The following is a 12500-nucleotide window of genomic DNA, read 5'->3' as shown; positions in this document are numbered from 1 at the left end:
GTGTTGCTGCACTCACTCGTGAAATATTTTTCAACACTCGATGAGAAATGTCATATCTCTGCGCGGCCATGTACGTTGTAATATCCTCCTATATATTATGTAGTAATATTTGTAGCCACAATGTTTAAGCTGTGATTAAACTTTTGCTTTTTTAGATGCCATCTCTCAAACTTTGCCTCCAACAAACAGAAGAGGAAACAGATGGACAATGATACATATGAGCAGTACCAGCAGGAGCAGAAAAGAAGGCAAAGAACCAAAAGGGTGAGATTTCACTTGCCTACTGTTTCAAAAATTTAAAGTAGACAGAGTAAAATAATGGTTAATGATAACCATCGTATCATGTCTTCATCCTTTTTGGAGGGCAAGAGGTCAATTCATAATCACTGTTGATTTTTCTAAAATACCAGTAATGATTTGGTGCATACACAATGTAGTAAAAGTAGTTTTATGTACACCAGCAGCTTGCTTGAGAAGTATTTTACGTTACATTCGGATTCCTTAGAATCAGAAAAGTATGGCCAGAAAAAAAAATCGATCCTTCAGTTTTTCAGTTTTGAGAATGCTTGTTGTACACCAGTATGTTACTAACCCTAACCCTAACCCTAAAAACACATGTAGTCATGATGGCTTTCACCACTAAGAACAATTCTCTCATACATTTCGTGTGGCTTTGTATTACCTCAGTCTTTATACAGACCAAAGTTTATTGACAAAATTTCTTTGTTCCACAGTAACTGGAGACGTTTGAAGCTCTGCATTCCTACCTGATTTCATCCAATGAATCAGATGAAGAGCAAGACACACTGGTTACAAGGCCTCTTGTCTGGAGAGCAGAGGAGGTATCCACTTTCCTTCATGGTTTGGACTTGTGCCGCAAAGAAAGACTGTCAAACCAGCAGAGGAGGCAGTGTGTAAACAGGAGGGTTGGCCCTCCCAGCAACAGAAGACATAATGAAGTCCCAGAGAAACTTTTCTGGGCCATTAAGTTGTAAATATTTTTTCTAAAGTCTGTATTTTTATCAAGGATGATATTAGGTTGCTTTCAATTGGGAAATCCAGATTTAGATCTTAAAATCTGGATCTTTCGGATTTCCAATCCAACACAAAATAAAACAGATTTTGTCACGGATTTCAATTGTGGGAAATCATTGTCGGGATCAATTAGTGAGATCTGTGACAAAATCTTTTTCAAATTTTGTGTTCGATTGGAAATCCGAAGATCCAGATTTTAAGATCAAAATCGGGATTTTGCAATCGAACGCACCCTCAGTCATCACTGTGACACTAATCAAACTAGGCTGCACCTATGAGTCCACAGCAAATTGAATTAATGGCGTTGTGTTGTGTTTACTACCTGGGACTGTGTAATAATTATACAATCCCACATAGAGACTAATATGTTTAGGCATTTTGGTACAGTACAATTATATTGAGGTTACACTGTTCTGTGCCTTTTTGTTCTTTTGTCGTGCAGTTCACACATTCAAACATTTGGCTGACATCCTTGTTCATTTTTTTTACTTTCATGATAAAAATGATAAAATGTATATGCAGGGTACAGTATTTGTACCAGTGATATGAAAACATCTCCATATAATTTGTTACTTAATATCTTAAGCTAGCTTGCACCAAGAAAACACTATCATGTGTTAAAAGAGTGTAGCTATCAATTTGTATATAGTATAAATAAATGTTTTGGTATTGTTGTACATAATAGAAATAGGCAAGTGCCTGTTTGAGTCATTGATAATAAAACAGTGTAAGGTATACATGTATCTCATATTTTATTTCTGGGACATAATCAGGGAGGGAGTCAAGTCCTTCTGCCAACAACATTGAATCATTTGAATTTCATTGTGAAAGTAGAGTCACAGCTACGAACTCAGAGTAAATGAAAACGTAAATACAGCCAAATTTGTAAGCTACGCCACCCAACTGATTTTAAAGTGCATGTAAAATATCAGCGAAAAGGAGAAGCCGCAAATGCAGAAAAGGCAGGAAAGTAGGTGCATTTGTGTGACAACACCGCGTTTTCCCTCAAGGCAAACACCTTGGTTTTAAGCATTAACCAACTAGTGAACGCTGAAGAACAAGCGGTTTTTTGGCGTTCTCCGCGCATTCACTGTTCGCGAAAATGCAAGAAAACTCGCTGAAAACTCCACTGAAAGCGTTGTTTTGAAACTGGAAAACACCAGTAAACAATGGAAAACAACCTGTTTAGCGTGCGTTAACCGCCCGGTGAACACCAGGACAATGAGAGAAAACTCCGAGTAAACTCCAGTTAACACGCTGTTTTGCGACTGGAAAACGCCGGTAAAACAACTGGAAACAATCTGTTTTCACAACGTTAACCGCGCGGTGAACACCAGGACAATGCGAGAAAACTCCGAGTAAACTCCAGTTAACACGCTGTTTTGCGACTGGAAAACGCCGGTAAAACTACGAAAAACAATCTGTTTTCAAAGCGTTAACCAGGCGGTAAACACCTGGAAAACGGCTTGTTTTCCTGTTGTTCACCCTAATGGAAAACTGTCGGATAATGGAACGAAAACTCGAGTTCACCGGCTGGAAAACAAACAGAAAACCTCGGATTTTACGATCGGAAAACGCAAGCAAATGTTCGAAAAATGCCGCATTTTGCAATATTCACCGATCGTTTTCCTAGCGGGTGAACGCTACTTTTTTCGCCGTGATGTAAACATGGACAACGTCCTCTACTGCTTAAATAACACAACAAAATATAACTTTTTGATGGGTTGCTTTATCTCAAGAGAAGCACTTCGGGAAGGCAGTTTTCTATTAAGCAATAGCCATTGAAGCAGATTCAACCAAGCCTTTGCCTGTTGGGTGCATCTGGCAAAATAGTCCAAAATGCATGTGGGGCTTCTCTTTTATGGTGCAAACAGGGACAGTCTGAATTATGTTGATCTCTTTTTAGCTGACTAAACATTCGCTCTGACGATGGGCTAACACTCGGAACGTCAGCTTTCCAAATCAATCATGGTGGTAATTCCACCTTTATGAAAATATGTCACAAAACCAAATTTTCCTGTTAACCGTGACACTATATGCAATCAATGTAACATGGAGACAATTTAGCATGTAACGGGGTCCTCTGAAAATGAGAACCCAAAAGTTGTTTTTCAGTAGCTGTGTACCAGCAGGAGAATCCTTCAAGTTCTCCTCTGGATAAGAAACTATCCAGACGATGCAGGTTGTCAAGATCACTTGAGATTGAACTTGACAGGAATTTATCCATTTTTTGGATAGCCCCCATCCCCCCTTTATCCCCATTTTTCATCAGGGGCTGTAGTCCCTTTTCATCAGGGTTGCTCTCAACTGAAGCCTTTTGTATCAACCTTAGTTGTATGATTTTCTTATAACTAATGCAAACTGGACATGGAAGGAATCAAGTTCCAACTTTAATACGATATTACACAAAGAAAATATACGTACAAATTTCATTATTGCAATAACCTTGCATACGGCGAGAGCTACTGAAATTTAAACTGACCAATCAGAATTCAGCGAGAGGGAAAAACTGTGCTATCCTTGTGCTATCCGACGTCACGCCAATTGTTTACATTCTGATTGGTTAGATCGGTGGACATTCGCTCAGCCTTCTGTTGTGACTCTCTTGACCGTCGCTTCTTTGAACATGACTCATTGTTCTGGCAATCAATTTGCCAATCCACTTTATCCAGTTTATGGATTGGTCTAGCATGTGATTAACAACCAGGATCGCTTTTGAACTTTATTCTGTAGAAGAAGAAGACGTTGCTGAGTGAACATTTTTACGACGAAATCCCTTGGTTTGTACTGTTCAGCACTTTGATGTCCGATAACTGATCAATCACATTTGGTCGTCTGACCATATGAAGTTTTTTCAGCTCTTGTTTGTGTCCATCATGATCGAACTTCAGGTAAAGCGCTATGCTGCTTTATGCCAACTTGGGTGGCTTGTGATGAGCTTGCCTGCTGCCCAAATTGTTGTTGTATTTGGGCAAGATTGGTCTTGGGTTGGAACTTAATAGTGAGGGGAACAATTTTTCGTTCATCTGCTGTGCCAGACAACAAACAATCCTGTCGGGTGTTCCATGTGTTTGGTGAGTCTTGCACGACCATCGTCTATCAGATCTGGATTGGAGTTTTCTTTCAGTGATTACAACTTGCGATCGTTCTGCAAACATCTACGTAGCATGCAGCACTTTTTAGTGACTCGAGGATCCCCGGCCCGTTTTGCTGTTTTAAACGGAGTCCTGCCTTTTGTGATCTTTTGTGAGCTGTTTGTCTTCAGTGCTTTGTGTACTTTTTCGTTTGTTCCTGGTGGCACAAAGTAACTTTGATGATTTCAAAGGACTTGAATCCTTAATTGAATTAGCGATTTTTTTTTATTAAGGAACCACTAAGTGAATGGTACACAAAATTAGGAGAAAGTGTTGGTTGAATAGACAATATTTGTAGACATTATTATCTACCCTGTTTAAGTACTTAGCTCAACAAGTTGTTTGGCTCCACAAGTTTCAGTTTGACTTTCAGGCCAGGTACCCGAATTCACCCAGGTACTGTTGCACACTACCATAGTTCTTTGGAAATTGAATAGCTCCTTGAACACCTGGTTGCTTCACAAGAAACTTGATGTGTTTGTTCTCTACATTGGTGAATGCAGCCACTAACTGTCCATTGTGGATAAACTCCAGACCAACTCTTCTTTCAATTTAATCTTTGTTCTTCGCAGGGCATCAATAATGGTGTCCCTTGTAAAATGTTAGTTTAAAGAGTTTGTTTAAGTTATTTCCCATTTCATAGGGCACTGTGGTTGCCAGATTCACTTTCAAACTTATCATGGAAATGTAAACCAATACCAGTGAAAAGTCAGTCCCTTGAATTGTTGATAGAAAATTTATTTAAATGCATATTGAAACATCAGTTGAGGAATATTTTTTTTCCTACTTTGTGAACCTAACATACATTGCTGCCATTTGTTTATTGCTTGGTCATTCAATGTCTTGATCACATCAAGTAATTTATTTTTTAGGTATTGTGTATCTTAATCTAAAAACTTAACTGTTTGCTTTTTGGAGCCCTTTTGCGGCATATTTAGATAGGCAGGAAATGTTCCACATTTTATGGTAAATAGTTCTGCATAGTTTTAAGGAACATTGCAGCCAAATCTAATTGAATATGAGACTAAAATATGCTGTTTGACATTTTGTGAATTTAAAGACTATTAACATTGTTTGCGCTTGTTTTAAAAGGCTTAAGGTTGGCACTCAAAAGTGTTCCTTCTATGATCTTATTCTGTAAAGATTACCTTCGGAAAATTGGATCAAGGCCAGTTTTTTCTTCTAGCTTCTTTCCCCAGTGCCCTCTGAGAATGGAGTTGATTTGGTTTTGCCCAATGTTGAAAGATGAAACAATGCCTAAACCAGCCAGCCACAAGGAATACTTCATGGTGCTTTTTTACAAACATGGGCATGAGGGTGCTCGTAAGCATCTGAGCATTGTTTCGCATGCTTAAGTGTTATTATAAATAATCTATTTCTCTAAGAGAGTGTTCTTTTCTTGTTGGTCATTCAAAAATTGTTGGAATAGCTTGTTTGAGCTGTTGGATAGACGCAGAACATTTGATGAGGCCCTCCTGGGGAGAGGAGTCCTTGTTCCCTTTACATATTTGCTTGTGTTTCCTTGTTCCCCAAATTACTTTCAAACTTGTTCCCAGCTTTTTGATCCCTAAAATTTAAATTGGTATTCTTCCCTTGTTCCCTAAAATATTTTGATATTGTTAAAAAAACCAGTGAGGAACATTAAATTTTAGTTACCTAAATTTTGAAATTTTAGATACTAGATATTTTATTCATATTCTTACATTTTTATGTATATATTTCTTTTTTTCTTTAATATTATTTTGTGGAAAACCTGTAAAATAGCTTCAGCTAAGTGTTTCTATCCACGTTAAATAAAGATTATGTATGTATGTATGTATGTATGTTACTCTGTTCCCCAGTTTAAATTAGCCATGTTCTTTTCTTCCCCAAACCCCTGGGAGTGCCTCTTTGTTGATGTTGATTCTCTTATTGGCCTAATAGCAATTCACTGTTGAATTGCAAGACACAGCAAGTTCTTATTTGGGATTGAGGGAAAAATAAATTTTAGCACAATAAAAGAAACACAATTTTGACTGCCCCTTCTAGATCTTGCTCTTTTCAGACATGAACCAGGTTGTGTGCACCTTTCTGGCGACCTGCGGGAGGGCAAGCTCTAGAAGGCAAGGATCTCATGGATATACACACCAACCACAACTCTAAAAAAATAACCATTCTAAATCAGTTTCTAGACTTAAATATTGCTATAGCAATAACCTAAACGAAAGTTTAGACCTAATCACTGAAATGGGCACTTAAACTTAATCTGTAAAATGAGAGTTTAATTTAGGGGACTCGTGGTGGGTATATCTATGAGATCTTTCTTCTCTAGAAACTCTTCCTAAGCGAGCCTTCCACTGAAAAACTTTCCAAGTCTGGCTTTCCGGTGTTAGGGGCCGAGGTTTTTGTGCAAAATTCATCAGCGGCTTCCTTGCAGCTTCTAAAAGGTGTTCCTTCGGGCAATGGTTAGTAAACGTTTTGTAGTGCTTATACAAATTTTCGCTACTTGAAAATATATGTTCACGCGAAAAAAATATCAGCTTGACAATTTTTCTTTCCCGATACTCCATTTAAAATGAACGTGAGCGCCATTAGTAATAAAGGGCCAGAAAACCATTTAAAACATTTTGTGGCAATTTTTTTGTCAACAAACTTGGGTTGTCGGCGAGCAGAATTCGAACGTGACCTGTTGTGCTTTGGCTTTTATTTGTGCTTTTTCTAACTATTCTAAGACGAATTCAGGCTGGTATTTTCGAATCAAGTGCAAGAAGAAACAAAACCGTATCGATATTTATTTGAGTTAACTTCGCGAATAAAGACTTTGACGGCGTCCTTGCGTAGATCAACAACAATGTCATTTACGAACAACCGAAATGCACTGTTTCCGGTGAAGAGGCAAATGATTGACAGGATAGCACGGTTTTGACTGCCGCGCGCACTGCGGGCGCAGGTTCCGTATGCAAGGAAGAGAATGTAACAAAAAAGTACGCGATAACCGGGTTAGCTGTTGGCTTAATCTTTTCTTCCTCACCACGGACATATTCAAAAGGAGTCAAGGCTTTGCGTTGTTAAACACATGAACAATAATTACACCGTAAACACATAAATCGATCGAGCTTAGTCAAAAATCCTGCGTAACATATAACCAGCTGACCTTGCTCCTTTTTTTCTCGCGTCCCACACCTGGTGAAGGACGGGCTCTGCTGCACAGATTTCCTTCTTTTAGATCGGATAACCGACTCGTGCTGAGCTTTCGAATGAACGACCGTCTTTATAAACTCCTGAAATGTTGTGACCGTAACGTAGCAAGATCTACATATTCGCGATGGTAATAAACCATCGTCGACAGAGATTTTCAAACCAGAAAACTCTTCTCAATCCCGTACGATTCCTTCCCTAATTGTCTTTTAACCAAATAAATCCAAAGGATGGTTGTTACTAATAATATATCTGTTGCAAGTACGGCAAACAGAAAATAGAATCCCTTCGGCCATTCTCTTCCGATTTCTTCCGGTTATCATTTTTATTGTGTTCCCATCTGACCAATCAGTGGCGAGAACGGATTGGAACCGGCCAGAGCTCTCGATCCGAGGCGCTGGCCAAGAGGATCGCAGCTCTGGGAACGAGAATGTTCAGTTTCCACTTGCAAAACCCGTTTTTGTAATGTTTGCGCATGATCAGTCGCCACGCGTCATCAATATTTTGAAATTTACAACAGCGTGGCAATTTTAACTGTTAGCGGAATTCCCACGAGTTTTTTCTATATGTGTCGGTTACAGAGACCATAGGCAGCCCAAGTTCGCGTCACTAGAGAGCGTGTAATAATTAATTACTGGCTTGCCAGTATGGCAAACCAGTTGGAATCTGTGTTTAGTTTCGTGTTTTTTTAATTTTTTTTTTCCGTGTCGGTAAAAGTCTTGCCTGTCACTCCCCTGCTAAGTAGTGGCTTTGTGCATAGAGTCTTGTCTGTGTATTTTGTTAGGTTTGAGGGGGCTGGGGGAATACGTAGATTTCCTTGGTGCACACAGATGAACGTTTAATTATTAAACCCGCAATGGCGTCGAAAGTCGTGGTAACGGGGATGGCGCTTTAGTGGAAAAAATATACCTTTATGAGATCAAGAATGGAACGTCAATTGGAATAACGAAACAGGCGGGGAAAATAAATATCTGGAATCTTAAAAGCGACGACGGATGGTCTTCGAGAACAATTGCGGTCGGATATGAGAAAGTGTGTGTTGTTTCTAATCTTATTTTATAAACTGTGCTGGTATGTAGAACACTGACAGTAAGTGGGAAATTGAGTATAGATGTAAAAGGAATCGAATGTCTTGAATGTATCACAGTGTTTACCGAAGTGGCATCTCATTTGTCTGGCAATTGGCATTTAATTTGCAGTCAAGCTGTACAGTTTTCAGGTAAAAAAATAATTGAAAATGTGACAGTGAAGAATTATTGGAAAGAAAGGTTGTTGTCTATTTTGTGCTTTGGAAAAGGTTTTTTAGGAAAGAGTTCAATCTTGAACTGAAAAATATATTTATTTGCATATCGTATGGTTTGTGAGACGGATTGTTTCTTGTTTGCACGCACGGAATTGGAATAGAAAGGGTTTTTTTTTGTCTCCAATAGCAAATATTTAGTTAGTTTCAATAAATTTCATGCTGGAAAAGGTTTTTGTGAGATGTTTCAACTGTTGTGATTCATTGTGCTGTGTAGTATTCGAGTTTAACTAATTTGCATAAGTGAGTTGAAATTTAATACGCATTAAATAAAGATGACAGGAATTTGTAGGCATGATCGTTCTGGCAAATGATTACAGCTGGCGATCGTTTTTAATTAAGGTCAGAAAAAGATTTCAGTATAGTCACTCTTGTGTAAAATGAAGTTATTGTTAACTTGAGAAAACAACAATAGGGTCGTTTATACGAGAGAAAATAAGCCGCGGCTTACTCTGGACGCGGCGTACATAATACGCGAAAGGAACTATTTATACGAGTATAAACTCCCCGGCCAGGATAAGGCGGGGCTTGAGAAAGCTGTGAACGTAGATTTTGCATAATTTATATGGGCTGTTCGCGTTTTATTTTCTCTGGTATAAACGGCCCTTATATTTCTTTAACTTTTTTAAAGAGAGAGATTTCGCGCAAATTTTATTTCAAGCTATTCAGTTGAAATATTATTTCTCGCCATTGGCTTCGTTTGCGTGATCATTTACTGGTGTCGACATTTAGGAGGTAGTTGTTTGGTTCTAAACGAGTAGGAATAAAACGACCAGGAATGAGCGAATTTTAGTGGGTGTGCGATAGCAACACGAGACAGGAGTCGAGAGATTCTAACGATAGACAGATACTGACTAACCCCTCCTGAAATAAACGAAGGAAAGCAGATGTTGATGGTTTGTGTGAATTTATAGCACTAAGTGGATAGAAGTCGTCATGTTTTGATTGGGCAGCTTCAGAGACGTCCTTCTGAGGAAACAAGTTGTTAAAATAGCTAATTGTGATTGGAGAATTTCGATCCTAAGCATAATAAGTATAATAATGCCTTTTATTGACAGGCAAAACCATATGATTGAGCGTGATCATACCAAATATCATTTGTTTGTGCGATCAAGTTGTGGCGAAGTGTGTAGCCCATGACAGTATGTCGTTTGTGAGCATATTGCTTTTTGTTGTATTAAGCTTCTTCCTCGGAACGCTCGAACAACTCACTTATGCACACGCCGTTTGCGGTAGATCCACACTAAAAGATGCTGTTGAGCGATTGTTTTGGCCGGGGTTGGTCCGCAAACTGAAAGAAAGTTTATATGTTGAGAGCAAATGTGTACTAAATGAACAAATATGTGAAAATCATGATATGAACTGCACTGCAACCAAATGCCAAAGGAGAGAAGCACAGAACTGTGAAAGTTTCCTGAAGAAGAAGGTTCCTGATCTTAAAGTTAGTGCAAGCGGTATCGAGTCGCAGAGATGTACGCCTAGCCGGATGCCTTTAGTTAAATTTTCGATTTTGCAATTTACTTGAACGTAGCAAAAATCTCCCAAAATGTTTGTCGCTGATCGTAACTTTTTATATATTCAGGGTTCAAAATTAATGTTGTTTTCATGTCGTAAATATTTTATTCTCGATCGACCGTCCGGGAAACTTCCTTCTGCTCTTTCTGAAAACTGTGTATCAATATTTATTCGCTTTTTCATCAATATTTGTTTTGCATAAAGCAAGCTACCAGAATCTGTACCTTGCTGAGTTCGCATTTGTTAGCGTTAATAGTATTTTCGGTCAGATGTTTCTGTTTTTTATGAGGGGTTTATTGCTTTGGTCTCCCATCCCAACACTAACCCCGCGAAACAAGGCTTGACTTCAGTGAAGTTTAGTATTACAAAGTTTTCGGATGCTCATAGGGCACACTTGTGGTGAAAAGAAGTTGTGAGGGAACTTGAAAATTATCAACATGTCAGCCCAGAAGCTTCTCTTCTATTTGTTATTCTTCAGAGACTGGAATGCTGTATTTCAATACCACACAATTCAGTGCCTTCTGATTTTCTGTAGCACGTACCACAGGCAAGCCAGTGTATGCTTCATAGAAGCATCTAGTTACTAGTGGGAAGATGACATTTGAGTGCAAGCGGTGTTGGGTTACAGGCAGCCGTTGAGAATTTAAACGCGTTATAGGACTTTGTATGGGAAATAAAATACTGTCGATTATGAAGCCGAAAAAACGCTCAATTTAACTTTTATTCATGAAATGAATAAAACTGACTCACCTCTGGTGTATTCTTGTGCGATGAGGTACAGTCATTTTATGTACGACACTTACCCCATCCCTACAGCGCCGCTTGTAACAATGGAGCTGTTCGAGAAGCCACTGTGGGGATGGGGTAAGTGTCAGTGTACATGAAATGACTGTACCTCATCGGGTGGAGTTAATTTGACCTCGGACCCAAGCTGCGTGACCATGTACGAGATCAGCTGTTAAATTCATCAGCTATCGTGGAATCGGAAGAAGAAAATGCTCATTTCCAGCCAAGTGCGTGGGATTTTTAACGACGAAACTTTCACCGAGGTTCGCAAATGATGGGGCTTTAGCCTAGCGTGAAAAAATCGCGGCTGGAATTGATTTTCGAGGCGCAAAGCTTACGGTCGAAATCTTAGTGTGCTGCCTTGACTTCGTCTTAGGACAGTGAAAACACGGAATTCCCGAAACGGTAAAATAAGCGCTAAAACGCACAAGAATACACCAGAGGTGAGTCAGTTTTATTCATTTTATTCAATTAACGTTAAATTGAGCGTTTTTTAGGCTTCATAATCGACGGTATTTTATTTCCCATACAAAGTTTCAAGAATTTTCTAAAACTGTGACTTATCAATTTCAGTTTGAAAATAGAGTTTCTTGTAATAGCTCTAAATAGTAACTTTTAGAAACTTCTAGACTCTCTTCGGGTATTTATATATGCGGCTCTCTAGTCAGGTGGTTGTTGGTCGCAAAATATCAAGTCCATGTTTCTTTCCGCGAAAGCACAAAGGAAACTGCGAACATGCGCAGTGATAGAAAGGCCCGTATTTCGGGCCTCGCTGCCAATGAGCGTGCTCGAAATCGAATTTTGCCAGATTTCCCTTCCGTATGACCGTGGGAGATCTGGGTACGAGATTAACCCAACACCGCTTGCACTCAAAGGTCATCTTCCCACTAGTAATTAATTATTACACGCTCTCTAGTGACGCAAACTTGGGCCGCCTATGCAGAAACTAGTCTCACAGAAACAAAGAAATTTTTCAGTAAAAAATGAAATGGCATTTTAAGATATATGGACTATCTTGAGTTTCCAATGAAATGATTCCTTGATTGTCGTGTGTTTGCCAGAGTTTTTCGAAAATATCCCGACTATTTGTTTTCGTTTTGTGGTTTTGTGGCTACTGGTCATGCGCGACTGACACCGAATACATTTCAATTTTTAACGCATGCTCAATACAAAATGTGGAGGCGGCGAGCAGAGTCTACTTTCCTCTTCCCGACTTATCTAGGAAGATCGAAAGAGACTCTGCTCGCAGGGTAGATGTTTTGTTGCATGATTCGAGGCCATTCGAGGAACACCAACTTAACATAGCGTCTCCATATGAAGCTGTGTAAAATTGAGTGACATTTTTCGGCAAATAACTTAAATGCACCAAACAGACTTGAGACTTGGGGCAGATTAGTCTTTTGTAACATTTCATTTTTTTGACTTCTTTCTTTGAACAGTTTCGGATTAATGTTTTTTTCCTACGTGACAGTCCAGTCATACACTCTGAGTGTGTTCATTTGGCCATTGTGAGTCAACACCCGCCATTAGAAAGCAATAAATCAAGTATAAAA

At 39.0% G+C, this 12500-nt stretch overlaps 1 protein-coding gene and 1 long non-coding RNA gene across 2 annotated transcripts in view; both read left to right on the top strand.

Moving 5' to 3' along the window:
• LOC137980918 (uncharacterized) overlaps positions 1-1772 on the top strand; it is a 3992-nt gene extending 2220 nt beyond the window's left edge. Inside the window, exons 3-4 of the long non-coding RNA XR_011118546.1 lie at positions 156-264; positions 735-1772. This is a non-coding gene — a long non-coding RNA (uncharacterized lncRNA). The remainder of the gene's footprint in view (positions 1-155; positions 265-734) is intronic.
• The window catches only part of LOC138007812 (adhesion G protein-coupled receptor L4-like), a 95438-nt gene that overhangs the window by 20019 nt on the left and 62919 nt on the right, over positions 1-12500 (top strand). The gene's annotated exons all lie outside the window — the stretch shown is intronic.

Source organism: Montipora foliosa, chromosome 1 (assembly GCF_036669935.1).
Source record: "Montipora foliosa isolate CH-2021 chromosome 1, ASM3666993v2, whole genome shotgun sequence".
In the NCBI taxonomy this organism is placed as follows: domain Eukaryota; kingdom Metazoa; phylum Cnidaria; class Anthozoa; order Scleractinia; family Acroporidae; genus Montipora; species Montipora foliosa.
The sequence above is the reverse complement of the archived record's forward strand: the minus strand, read 5'-3'. Positions and strand labels throughout refer to the sequence as shown.